Here is a 14,219-nt window from a genome sequence, read left to right on the forward strand (position 1 = left end):
TAAGATCCACAAAAGTGTGATTTCACCACCAGGTAGACCGATTGTGTCCGGACGGGAGTCTCTATTTAGTCCGGCAGCTATCTTCCTAGACAAAGTCCTCAGACCTTTTGCGGTCGGTGCCAGATCCTACATTCGGGATACTACGGATTTTTTAAATAAAATTTCGGATATAGAGTTCCCCCCAGGAGCATTATTGGTGTCTTTTGACGTAACAAGCCTATACACGTCCATTAACCAAGATCGGGGTTTGGCAAGTGTATGTAAGGCACTCAGAGGGTCAGAATATACGAATGAGGGTAGGGATTTCATCTGTACCTTATTGGAAATTATTTTGACATGCAATTTTTTTTCATTCAATGAAGAATTTTATATACAATTGCGCAGGACGGCCATGGGGTCCAATGTGGCGCCCACGTACGCTAACATTGTCATGGCCGATCTCGAAGAAACGTTCGTCTATATGTCGCCCCACTTTGGTTTGGTACTTAAGTGGTGGCGTTATATAGACGACATATTTACAATTTGGCTAGGGGACCGTCCTTCTTTAGACTTGTTTTTTGAATATCTAAATAACATTGACCCTGAAATTAAATTTACTATGGTGGTTTCTGATTCTCATCTACAATTTTTAGACACAGATGTGTACATACAGGACAATGCTCTTAAAACTAAACTACAGGCGGTCCCCTACTTATGGACACCCGACTTACAGACAACCCATAGTTACAGACGGACCCCTCTGCCCACTGTGACTTCTGGTGAAGCTCTCTGGATGCTTTACTATAGTCCCAGACTGCAATGATCAGCTGTAAGGTGTCTGTAATGAAGCTTTATTGATAATTCTTGGTCCAATTACACCAAAAATTTTGAAACTCCAATTGTCACTGGGGCAAAAGAAAAAAAATTGTCTAGAACTTCCATTATAAAATATACAGTTCCGACTTACATACAAATTCAACTTAAGAACAAACCTCCAGACCCTATTTTGTATGTAACCCGGGGACTGCCTGTATATGTAAAACCAACAGACTGCAACACTTTGTTAAAATATGATAGCCAACATCCACGGGGGATGATACGCTCCCTGCCCTTTAGCCAGATGCTGAGGGTCAAAAGATTAGTGGACAATGAGAATGAACAAGAGAAGGGATTAATAGAGATGGGCAAAAAATTTATCAAAAGGGGTTACCCCAAATCACTTATCTCCAAACATATGGAGAAGGTACAGATTTTAGATAGATCTACATTATTGTCTAAGGGAAACACTAACAAAACATCCCCTCGTATACCTATGGTCTCTACATATGGCTTCCATAGCCACAAAATTGCAGCAATCATTCGCAAGAATTGGTGTATTTTAAGTACCTACTACAAACAGATCCAACATTTTCAATCTCCGCCCCTTTTCTCTTACAGAAGAGGACGTAACTTGAGGGATTTATTGGTTAGGACTGATGTAACGGTTCCAGCGAAAGAGAGACATACCCGTAGAGGCAGCATCCCTTGTATGTCTTGCGACAATTGTTCCTTGATGATGAAGGGGGATACCTTTGTTCATCCAACCACAGGATCCTCCTTCAAAATTAATTTTTGTCTAACGTGTAGGAGTGACTATGTTATATACGTGCTCCAGTGTCCATGCAAACTTTTATATGTGGGTGAAACCACAACCGAATGTAGATTACGGTTAAACAACCATAAGTCAAGTATACGAACTAAGAAATTAGATTTACCGGTGCCATTCCACTTCTCTGAAACTGGACATAAAGTGGAGGACCTTAAATTCATGATTGTAGATAGGATCCCCCCACAAAAAATAGGAGGTAACAGAGAACTCATGTTGAAAAGAAGAGAGGTTCAATGGATATATAAACTAAAGTCCCTACACCCACAGGGTTTGAACAGGGATCTACCGCTGAATGTATTCCTGTAAATGTTGAGACAGTCTAGATGTCTACCCCTAGGGACACTACCTTGGATTACTACACACACTCCCTGTCTAGTGACACACTAATTCCGATACGAATTTGACTCACTAATGCATTTAATATTGAACACACATACCTGTGTCTGTAAGTGGAGCTATATGATATATAGTAATTTGTCTTCTCTTATTTCTATATTGTAGTGCTCTCTCGGATTAAGGGACATTGTCTTGGGACTTTCCTGGATACGGCGTACTCCGGAGGTGATAATGCGCTAAAATTGCGGCCACAAAGGAGGAAGAATGATTCCGGATGGGACCGGACACGTATCACTTGGCCCTTTGGCAACAAGAGACCGTGTCTGACGATAATACCTCCACATCGTGGGACCGCTCATTTGCGCTCTCCGTTGAGTCCCGCCTGGATCGTCCGTGTCCCAATATACCCGAGTCAGCTTTTCTCTTTGAAGTATGGGCAAACATGCCACTACCCAACATGGCGATGTTCAATACTGGAACTTGGATGCGCATGTCCACTTTAACCACATTTTGTATTTAGACTTTATTGGCACATATGTCTGTGTGTTGTAATGCTGTTTTTAAACTTCTGCACTTTTGCACCTTGTTGCCGAAACTCCAAAAAACTAGACTTGTTCTTCACAAAGACACACCGGGAGGAGTCATCATCACCTTGGAGATATATAGTCAGTGTGTAGCTTTTATTGTTACATTTTAATTATGTTTGACTATATTAGAATTGTATGATATACTGATATATATATGTCACTTTATTGATTCACTTTTAAACATTTTAAAATTCACGGCAACTTTGTTTATTTACGGAAGTAATTATGATGTCACTCATGCACACATGTTGTGGTGATTAGTTCACCCTCTATTTAAACCACTCAGTTGTTCTCACTGGATACTTGAAAATGCCTTTATTGATAAGGTGAAACGTTGTATTGCTACTATGGTGGAATAAAACACAAGATTTTTCACTGAACGGAGTGCTGCCTCATCGCTGTGTTTGCTATCGTGGTGGGTTCGGTCTGAGCCCGTTGGGAGGATTTTTGCACCCGATTTTGCCCCGTGCACGGTGCTGCTCCATACCGGAATTTTGTCTGACAGATATGTACAATAGTCATTGTACATTGTGCCTACATGAACTAGCATTTAGTGAGGTATTTAAAGAGTTGTCTGACAATTTGAAAACCTAAGCAGCCACTCCGCTTTTGGAGGCCTGGCATAACTACCAATCCCTATATCCCAGTGCTGTATCAGACATGACCCCATTTTGGAAACCTATGGAGGGATATTGTGAGCATTTTACCAGCCACAATTTATTTATTTTCAACAGATAAAAGATCTTTTGAAAATTATCAGTTTTTCAAAAATTTGCAACTCCCATGGTAAACAGCTGTGCCCAGGTTGTTTCAAAAATGTTTGTAATAATAATGGTACAACTTGAGTACAACTGATTGGGTGCTGAAATAACCCAAATAAATTCAAATTTTTATTTTGACCCATCCATTTCACATTAGTTTTTGGAAAGCACTGTTCAATAATAATTACCATATACTCGAGTCTAAGATGAGGCACCTGATTTTACCACAAAAAAATGGTAAAACCTTGATTATAAAGCCGCTTCCCCTGCTGTAGTATATAGCCTGCAAGCTCCTGCCCCCCAGTATATAGCCTGCCCGCCCCTGCCCCGGTATATGGCCTTCCAGCCGCTGTAATATATAGCCTGCCAGACCCTGTAGTCTATAGCCAGTCAGCCCCAGAAGTATATATCCAGCCAGCCCCCTGTAATATATAGCCTGCCAACCCCTGTAGCATATAGCTTGCCATACCCTCCAGTATATAGCCTGCCAGCGCCATAGTATGTAGCCAGCCAACCCCTGTAGTATATAGCCTCCCAGCCCCTGTAGTATATAGCCTCCCAGCCCCTGTAGTATAAAGCCAGCTCATGCCCCACAGTATGCCAAGCCTGTAATTAAAGAAAATAAACACTGTACTCACCTTTCCGAAACCCCCTCAGGTCCACTGCTTGCTTCCGATGCTCTGGTGCCTCTTCGGGTTCTTCAGGTCCTCTTTGGGTCCTTCCACTCCTCTTCGGGTCGTTCGGCTCCTCTTCGGGTCCCCGCGCATGGCCAGCACACAGAATGATGTCAGCCGCTTGTCACCGTCGTTGTTTGCGAGCTGCCAGCATTGTGAGGGGACCCGAAGAAGTGCTGGACGACGAAAAGAGAAGCCAAAGAGGACCCGAAGGACCCAAAGAGGACCTGAAGGACCGCAGAGGCATCGGAAGCAAGAAGAGGACCTGAGGGGGGCGTTGGAAAGGTGTGTACAGTGTTATTTCTTTTTTAGACATGATTATGAGCCGAGTTAGGTTTTTCAGAACATTTTTTGGGCTGAAATACTTGGCTTACACTCGAGTATATATGGTATTCACCTTTCCGACCCCCTCTTCTTGCTCCATGTACACCGATGCCAGCTCCCTGCATGAGCACGGACCTGTTGCTGACCTGGATCTGGCACCGGCACACATAAAGTAAGAAGAGAACCTGCCCAGGGCGTCGGAAAAGGGGGTAAATTGTGCTGAAAAGCTCGGCTTACACTCATGTATATACAGTACTGGTCAAATGATCACTATAACTTGTACCAAATTTCTTGAGGAGTACAGGTTTTAAAATTGGGTGAATTATCTGGGGTTTCCTTTTTCATTTCATCTCAGAACCTCTACTATCATTAGTCAATGCTGTGTCAGAAAACTAGGCCTTTCAGACAACAGCCCTCTAATCAAGAAAATTGGAGACAAATATAGGGTAATCTGTAAATACATCATACTAACTAGAGAGCTTTTCACAGTTGGGCTGAACACATTGGACAATGAAGGGGCACATTTGTAGAAAAATTGCAACTTTCACTTTGCACTCAGGGGGGGTAACAACAGCTACAGCTCTTGATATGGACGGTGGAACCAAAATCTATTAATGCCAGTCTCCTAGGCCCACAGCACTTCAGTGATAGGGATACCCTATAAATTATAGTTCTTGTAAGATATTCTTAGTCAGAATTTAAGACAGCATTTGAAGATAGACCTTCAACTTACAAAGGAATCAAGGTGTCTTTGTATAAAGTGTATTATGAAACAGCGCAAACACTAGGTTACAATCTTAACCTTAAAAAGTATCTAGCAACCCACCTGTGTGGGATATTTAAAAATGACTAAACATTCCTGATGCAATGTTTAACAACACGCTGAAAAATAAACTAACGTCTTTTCAGGGAATATTAGTTCAGTACATACCATTGTTAAGACTATGTGTGGTATACACCTATTCTAATGTGTAAAAGAATCTGTTCCAATAAAGTGTGCTTTTTGCTCAGACTAAGGGTGCATTCACACGGTGGTATACCCATTGGGCGGGCATACCGCTATGTGCTGGAGAGGAGGTGACACCTCCTTCCTCCATAGAAAACAGTGGCACACGGCTGCAAACTCGGGAAAAGATAGAGAAGAAATTTGCGACCGCATATACGTCCCCATAGACTGGCATCTGAATGTACCCTAACTTTGAGTCTGTGTTGATTGCATTTTGCTTGTGAGCTCCAAGAACTATTTAGTAATTCATCTTCCATCCAATATACTCACTGCACTGGTCGACTTAAGACCTAACATCAGTAACAGGGTCCCCCATATCGTCCCTGCTGGCCTGCCCACTTGCCTCATCTCCCTCCCTCCGGCTCCAACCACACAACTCATCTTCGCCCGCACACCACGTCTTTGGCCCAATCCTCTCTTCTGTAAAATCTCAACTGTGGACTGCCCGCCACGTCTGTGTCACGCCACTGGCCTGCCTGTTCCGTCTTTGTCCCGCAGACCCGTCCATGCATATCATTGCTCTTCCGCACACCTTGTGTATATATAAATTTACAGTATATATATATGCTGTATGTGTGCTGTGTATATTCTGTGTGTTTATGCATATGCTGTATATACTGTATGTATGTGTTTATTTGCGGTTTATGTGTACATATGCTGTATGTATATAGTGGGGCTCTTTTACTTACGGCATGCGGACCGCACTATCGTTGGAATATCCGACGATTTCCGATTTGCACCGCATTTAGAAGGGTTTTTTGTAATCCGTATTGGGGGGTGGAGGGGTGGCTGGGTGGTATTGTGTATGGGGGTGGTAATGTGTATGGGGGGCAATGTGTATGGGGGGGCTGGCAGTCTGTATACTACAAGGGAGCTGGCAGGCTATATATTACAGGGGGCTGGCTGTATACTTCAGGGGGATGGCTGTATACTTCAGGGGGCTGGCTGGCTGTATACTACAGGGGGCTGGCAAGCTATATACTACGGGGGGCAGGCAGGCTGTATACTAAAGGGGACAGTTAGGCTGTATACTACAGGAGGCTGGCTAGCTGTATACTACATGGGGCTGGCTATATACCACAGGGGGCTGGCAGGCTTTATACTACAGGGGGCTGGCTATATACTACAGAGGGCTGGCTATATACTACAGGGGGCTGGCTATATACTACAGGGGGCTGGCAGGCTATATACTACAGGGGACTGGCAGTATACTACAGGGGGCTGGCTATGTACTTCAGGGGGCTGGCTATATACTACAGGGGGCAGGCAAGCTATATACTACAGGTGGCAGGCAGGCTATATACTACAGGGGCCTGCTGGCTATATACTACAGGGGACTGGCTAGCTGTATACTACAGGGGGCTGGCTGGCTGTATACTACAAGGGGCTGGCTGGCTGTATACTACAGGGGGCTGGCTGGCTGTATACTACAAGGGGCTGGCTGTATACTACAGGGGGCTGGCTGTATACTACAGCGGGCTGGCTGTATACTACAGGGGGCTGGCTAGCTATATACTGGGTGTAGGCTGTGACCAGTGCATTTCCCACCCTAGGCTTATACTCGAGTCAATAGGTTTTTCCAGTGTTTGATGGTAAAATTAGGGGTCTCGGCTTATATGCGGGTTGGCTTATACTTGAGTATATATATGGTAATAATAGAATTAAATAATGTGCAGATACTATGTGTAAATTCATAAATAGGAGGCAAGTTGTATAACTGTATAATTGAAGGGATCCTATATGCTCATTAATAATTTGGAGGGGATTATATGTATAATAATAATTGGGACATGGTATAAAAACATATGAGTACATTTTGTATAAAATAATTGAGTATGCATCATTGTTACATAACATATTTTTAGTAGGGGAAATGTATAAAAATAATTAGAAGGGATATTAAATAGACAAATTAATTCATTAACCCCTTTCCGCACATTGACGTGATTCTACGTCATAGGATGCGAGTCGTCCCGCACCTCGACGTAGAATCACGCATGGCAATCGCCCAGGCTCAGAAGCTGGATCCCGATGGTACGCATTAGCTGGGATCCCGCAGTAACAGGCTGTTTAACCCTATAGACGCCGCGGTCATAGTGACCGCGGTGTCTACGGTGCATTGGCGCGGCGATCGGCACCCTCCATGCAGGGCACAAAGGTGCCGCTTGTTACCTATGGCAGCTGCCTGCTAAGATCGTGCACTGTGCACAATCTAACAGTGCAGCTGTCGGCCTATGCAGAATGCATAGGCTAGCTATGTAATGTGCTGCAATACATTAGTATTGCAGTATATTACAATGAACAAATGATCCAACAATCACTTGTTCATGTCCCACCCTGGGACAAAATAAAACAGTAAAAAAAAAGTTTACAAATAAAAGTGAAATGAAAAAAAATTATTAAAAAAAGAATAAAAGTCCCGTCCCATGCAGTAATCAAACAAAACATAAAAAAGTGAAAATCACCCAAAAAAACCCACAACATATTGGGTATCAAAACGTCCGTAACAACCCGTCCAATAAAATAAAATTGTCACTAAACCCGTACAGTGAACGCCTTAAAAAAAAAAAAAAAACTTCACAAAAATTGTGAAATTTTCATATTTTGACCACATAAAAAGCGCATAAAATGTGATCAAAAAGTAAAATTCACCCGAACATGATACCAAGAAAAAGTACAGCTTGTCCCGCAAAACATAAGCTCTAAACCAGCTCTGTAAACAAAAAAATATAAATGTTCTGCCCATTGTTACTTGGCGATGCAAAAACAAGCAAATTTCTCACAAACTGAGTTCTATATTCTGCAAAACAAGTTACCCATAAAAAAGCCATATAAATGGGGTATCGCCGTAATCGTGATGACCCATAGAATAAAGATAACACATTAATTTTATGGAACGGTGAACGTCCGGGGAAAAAAATGCTAAAAACCATAAAGAAGAATTAATGATTTTTTTTAACCACCAGCAAGAAAGAGTTAATAAAATCTGATTATTAGCTATTGAACCCCCTGTAAATGATGTACCTGAAAAGTGGATGTCATCCACAAAAAAATAATCCCCCATATGTCCAAATTACAAAATAATGAACATTTTATAGCCTGTAAAATGTGACATTGCAGATCTGCTCTGAATGGCCCCTCCTTCCTTTCTATGCCCGGCCATCACCACCACATATGGGGCATCCTCATACTCGTAAGAAATTGGGTATCAGAGCACAAAATTTTGCACTTTGAAAATGAATAATTTTTAGAAATTTTTGCCAAATTTAAATTTTTTTCATGACTAAACACAAAAGATATCCTCAAAATGTTTCTATTACTTTGAAGTACAATGTGTGACAGGAAAACAATCTCAAAATCCCCTGGATATGTTAAAGCATTAAAGTTATAACCTCCTATAATGACAAAGGGCAAATTTTAAAAATCAGGCCTGGTCCTAAAGGTCTAAAATGGCTTAGACACAAAGGGGTTAAAATAATTCACAGGGGAACCATATATTATGGACCACACATACTTTTACTTTAATGGTACAGTATTATTTATTCATGGACTGTAGTTTAGTAATATATTTGGAGGTAACAATGTAATTTTTGATATGCTGGGGGCACAGAGGGATGTGTTATGTAGATTCTTTAGAAGTACAGTGTTGGGACATTGTTTTATCCAGGTGACATTACACTGTAAGTAACTGTGATATTTTTAGGGGTGCAGTGAGGGGGATCTGCTTCCAAGAGCTGAACACATCTACCAGATGCAACCAGATTTTACGACGATTCTGGACGTGAAGGAGAAGACTTTACACCTGTGAGGTACTAGATGCTACTTCTTCCTGTGTCAGATCAGTATTGTAGTTACTGAGTAACCTTCTAGTGCAGTGGTTCTCAACCTTTCTAATGCTGTGACCCCGCAATACAGTTCCTCATGCTGTGGTGACCCCAAACCATGCAACTTGCAGTAAAAACACAGTAAAATTGCGGCTCCGATGGCTTTAGGCGACCCCCGGTTTTGGTCGTTTGACCCCCGCTGGGGTCCCGACCCGCAGGTTGAGAACCACTGTTCTAGTGTGAGACAGCTCTCAGATTATGTATTGTTATATCTATATGGTCAGAGAGCCAGGTGTGACTTGTCTATGGGGTGCGTGGATGCCAGAGTAGGCTTATTGTCATCAGTTCTTATAAAGGCTTTCAGCATTTCCTAATTGGAAGGTTATTGTGCAGTGCGAACACTTACATCCTTAACCACAGCCCAGTCAGCAGCAGAAAGCCTGGGAAACAAGGGGTAACTCTTATACTATCCCTAACATTAATGCCCTGAGATAACGTCACCACTGCAGCCCCTGTACACACACCAAGAGCCGAGCACTAGCAGATAGGTAGGGAGAAAGGGATTAGGTTATCCTTTGTTTTACTGCTCTCACTAGTGCTTAGAAATTCACTTACCCCAGAATATTTCTATGTAGTAGTAGGTGGGCCCCCAAAATCAATTCACCGGTGGACCCCAGGCACCCCAGTCCGACCCTGGTCACAGGGGTCTGATGACAATAACCCCACACCACAATGGTTTCTCACTATGGACGCTATGAATATAACAGTACATGTATTACAAGCTGCACAAGCCGTACAAGTACAAGCTGAGAGATATCTCACACTAGAAAGTTAGTCAGTGAATACAATACTGATGTGACACAGGCAGAAGTGGCATCTAGTGCCTCACGGTAGACATGTCTTTTCCTTCAGGGACAGAATTGATGTATCTTATGGCTGAAGAATTTTCCACTAGATGTCTTCTGCTCCTGGCAGCACATGACCCACACTGTGCAAAAATACCACAGTTACTCCAGTACAATGCCACCAGGATAACAGAAATATGCCCCCACAATATACCCCACAATAAAACCGCTCTGTGGGCCATGTAAATATATTAAAGTATACATTGCGACCCCACAATATATTACTATACTACAGTCCCTGAATAAATAATGCTGTACCCCTAATTGTATTTCATGCCCCCCCAATTAATTATACAATATATAGTTCCCCCATGACTTCATATGGCCCTCTTTAATGAATTAATTTACCTATTTATTGCCCTTTCTAATATACTGTGGTGCCCCATGAATTTTAGATGCTGCCCTCTCAATTAATTGTCCTATATACTGCCCCCCACCCTGTAAACTATTTTATATACTGGGCCCCGCCCCCATTAAATTATTTAATATATTAAGCTCCTCTCAGGGGCGTAACTAGGAGAGCTTGGGCCCCATAGCAGATTTCTGTATGGGGCCCCCTTCCCCATTAAAAAAAATATACATATTGGTACAGACACGTTTATGCGATTGAACATATTTACGCACTCATGTACACACATTTATATTATATACACACAGGTAAAGTTCTAAATTCATTCACTCACTTTTATATACTTGTATACTTTTATACGCACACATTTATGCACTTACATGTATACACATGCAATGTGCACACATACTGTATAGTGCATACACGTTATATGCATACATACACTCACCGGCCACTTTATTAGGTACACCTGTCCAACTGCTCGTTAACACTTAATTTCTAATCAGCCAATCACATGGCGGCAACTCAGTGCATTTAGGCATGTAGACATGGTCAAGACAATCTCCTGCAGTTCAAACCGAGCATCAGTATGGGGAAGAAAGGTGATTTGAGTGCCTTTGAACGTGGCATGGTTGTTGGTGCCAGAAGGGCTGGTCTGAGTAATGCTTCCAGCACCTTGTTGAATCTATGCCACGAAGAATTGAGGCAGTTCTGAAGGCAAAAGGGGGTCCAACCCGTTACTAGCATGGTGTACCTAATAAAGTGGCCGGTGAGTGTATATATTATATATACATCATATATATATATATATATATATATATATATATATATATATATATACAGTATACACAGTATATACACACGGTTATTTAACATACGCCAGTCCCTGCCCCGGCACAGCCGCATGCATCAAGTGCCTTCAGCCTCTTGATGTATCCAGAGGGATGCTGGGGAGTGTCTATCTCTACGCCAGGCACGGCCTGGCATAGAAATAAACGCAGCCAGCGAATTTTCACATATAAAAGTTCGCCAGCAGCAGAAGGTGCGCAGGCGCAGGGACAGGAACGCCCCGCGACGGCCCACTCTCTGCTGCCCGGACACGCCCCTCCACACCCCACTGGTGTGAAGGTGGTGGATTGGTGCATTAGGGTGCAAAAGTCCTGATAAATACCCCCCATACTGTGTATACATACAGCATATATAAACATATATACATACACACCATAAACACTCATACAAAATATATAAACACACATTACACACACATATACACACACATACATATATACACACACACATACATACATATACACATACATACATACATATATACACATACATACATATACACATACATACATATATGCATGCACACACACACACACATATACACACAATCATACATACATACATACATATACACAGATAAAATTATCAACTTACTTTCTGGTCCTGGCGTGCGGTGCCTTCCGGAGGGTTGGACCGTCCCATTAAGTTTGTTCAGAAGTGATGTCCTGCCGGGGTGAGCGGGTGTAAAGGTAGTTAGGGGGGGGGGGACGAGTAAGGAGACGTGCCAGCCGGCGGCTGATGGATGCGGGTGGGATCGTGGAGGGAGGCAGGGGAACGTGGAGGGAGGCAGGGGATCGTAGAGGGAGGCAGGGGAACGTGGAGGCGGGCAGCGAATCGTGGAGGGAGGCAGGGGAACATGGAGGCGGGCAGCGGATCGTGGAGGGAGGCAGGGGAACGTGGAGGCGGGCAGCGGATCGTGGAGGGAGGCAGGGGATCGTGGAGGCGGGCAGGGGATCGTGGAGGCGGGCAGCGGATCAGGGAGGCGGGCAGCAGATCCTGAAGGGAGGCAGGGGAACATGGAGGCGGGCAGCGGATGGTGGAGGGAGGCAGGGGAACGTGGAGGCGGGCAGTGGATCGTGGAGGGAGGCAGGGGAACGTGGAGGCGGGCAGCGGATCGTGGAGGGAGGCAGGGGATCGTGGAGGCGGGCAGCGGATCGTGGAGGGAGGCAGGGGATCGTGGAGGCGGGCAGCGGATCGTGGAGGGAGGCAGGGGAACGTGGAGGCGGGCAGCGGATCGTGGAGGGAGGCAGGGGAACGTGGAGGCGGGCAGCGGATCGTGGAGGGAGGCAGCGGATCGTGGAGGCGGGCAGCGGATCGTGGAGGCGGGCAGCGGATCGGGGAGGCGGGCAGCGGATCGTGGAGGGAGGCAGGGGAACATGGAGGCGGGCAGCGGATCGTGGAGGGAGGCAGGGGAACGTGGAGGCGGGCAGCGGATCATGGAGGGAGGCAGGGGAACATGGAGGCGGGCAGCGGATCGTGGAGGGAGGCAGGGGATTGTGGAGGCGGGCAGGGGATCGTGGAGGCAGGCAGCGGATCGGGGAGGCGGGCAGCGGATCCTGGAGGGAGGCAGCGGATCCTGGAGGGAGGCAGCGGATCCTGGAGGGAGGCAGCGGATGGTGGAGGGAGGCAGGGGAACGTGGAGGCGGGCAGCGGATCGTGGAGGGAGGCAGGGGAACATGGAGGCGGGCAGCGGATCGTGGAGGCGGGCAGCGGATCGTGGAGGGAGGCAGGGGAACATGGAGGCGGGCAGCGGATCGTGGAGGGAGGCAGGGGAACGTGGAGGCGGGCAGCGGATGGTGGAGGGAGGCAGGGGAACATGGAGGCGGGCAGCGGATGGTGGAGGGAGGCAGGGGAACATGGAGGCGGGCAGCGGATGGTGGAGGGAGGCAGGGGAACATGGAGGCGGGCAGCGGATGGTGGAGGGAGGCAGGGGAACATGGAGGCGGGCAGCGGATCGTGGAGGGAGGCAGGGGAACATGGAGGCGGGCAGCGGATCGTGGAGGGAGGCAGGGGAACGTGGAGGCGGGTGGATGGGTAAAAGGATGTGGAGCCAGGTGGGCGCCAGGATATGGTGGCGGGCGGACGGGAAGACATAGTGGTGGGCGGGCAGGGGATCATGGAGGCGGGCGTTTGAGTAGGAGAATGTGGAGGCGATTGGCAGGATATGCCGGGAGGCGGGCAGAGGCACGTGCCGGCAGGGAGGATGTGTTGCCGACTCTTGGGCGGCTCTATGTTTAGCACAGCAGGCGTTAATGCTGTGCTGTTCGCAGGGGAGGGGAGAGCACTAAATTTTGGATTCACGTCCATCCCGGGCCCCCTAGCAGCACGGGCCCCGTAGCAACCGCTACGGCTGCTACGGCTATTGTTACGCCACTGGCTTCTCTGTAAATTATTTTATATACTGCCGCCCATTAATTATTTTATATACTGCGGCACCCAATGAATTTTGTTTATGCATTAAGACCTTTTTCTTTAGGGCTTAGTTTTTACAGGTTTATTGTGTTCAAAAAATGAAAACTCATTCCGAAAAATATTTTTTTGTCATCTTCTGATACTAATAACATTTTCATACTTCGGTCTACAGAGCTGTGTGAGGTGTCATGTTTTGCAGGATAAGTTGACATTTTCTTTGCTACCACTGGATTGCACAACATTTGGATCACTTTTTGTAAAAAAATTTTATATGTTGCAAAATAGTGAAAAAGTGGAGTTTCGGACATTTGGGCGCTGTGTTCCAGGAATAACCGTTATCATATTTTTATAGACCAGAAATTTGGGAATGCAGTGATACCTTACATGTTTATGACTTTACTTGTTTACTTTTATATCAGTTCTAGGGAAAGGGGAGATTTGAACTTTTAGGTTTTATTAATTTTTTTTTTCACTTTTTTTTTACTGTATTTCAGACCATCTAGGGTACTTTAACCCTAGGCTGTCTGATTGATCCCAACATATACTGCCATGCTTCATTTCGGGT

Source organism: Engystomops pustulosus, chromosome 1 (assembly GCF_040894005.1).
Source record: "Engystomops pustulosus chromosome 1, aEngPut4.maternal, whole genome shotgun sequence".
Classification (NCBI taxonomy): Eukaryota; Metazoa; Chordata; class Amphibia; order Anura; family Leptodactylidae; genus Engystomops; species Engystomops pustulosus.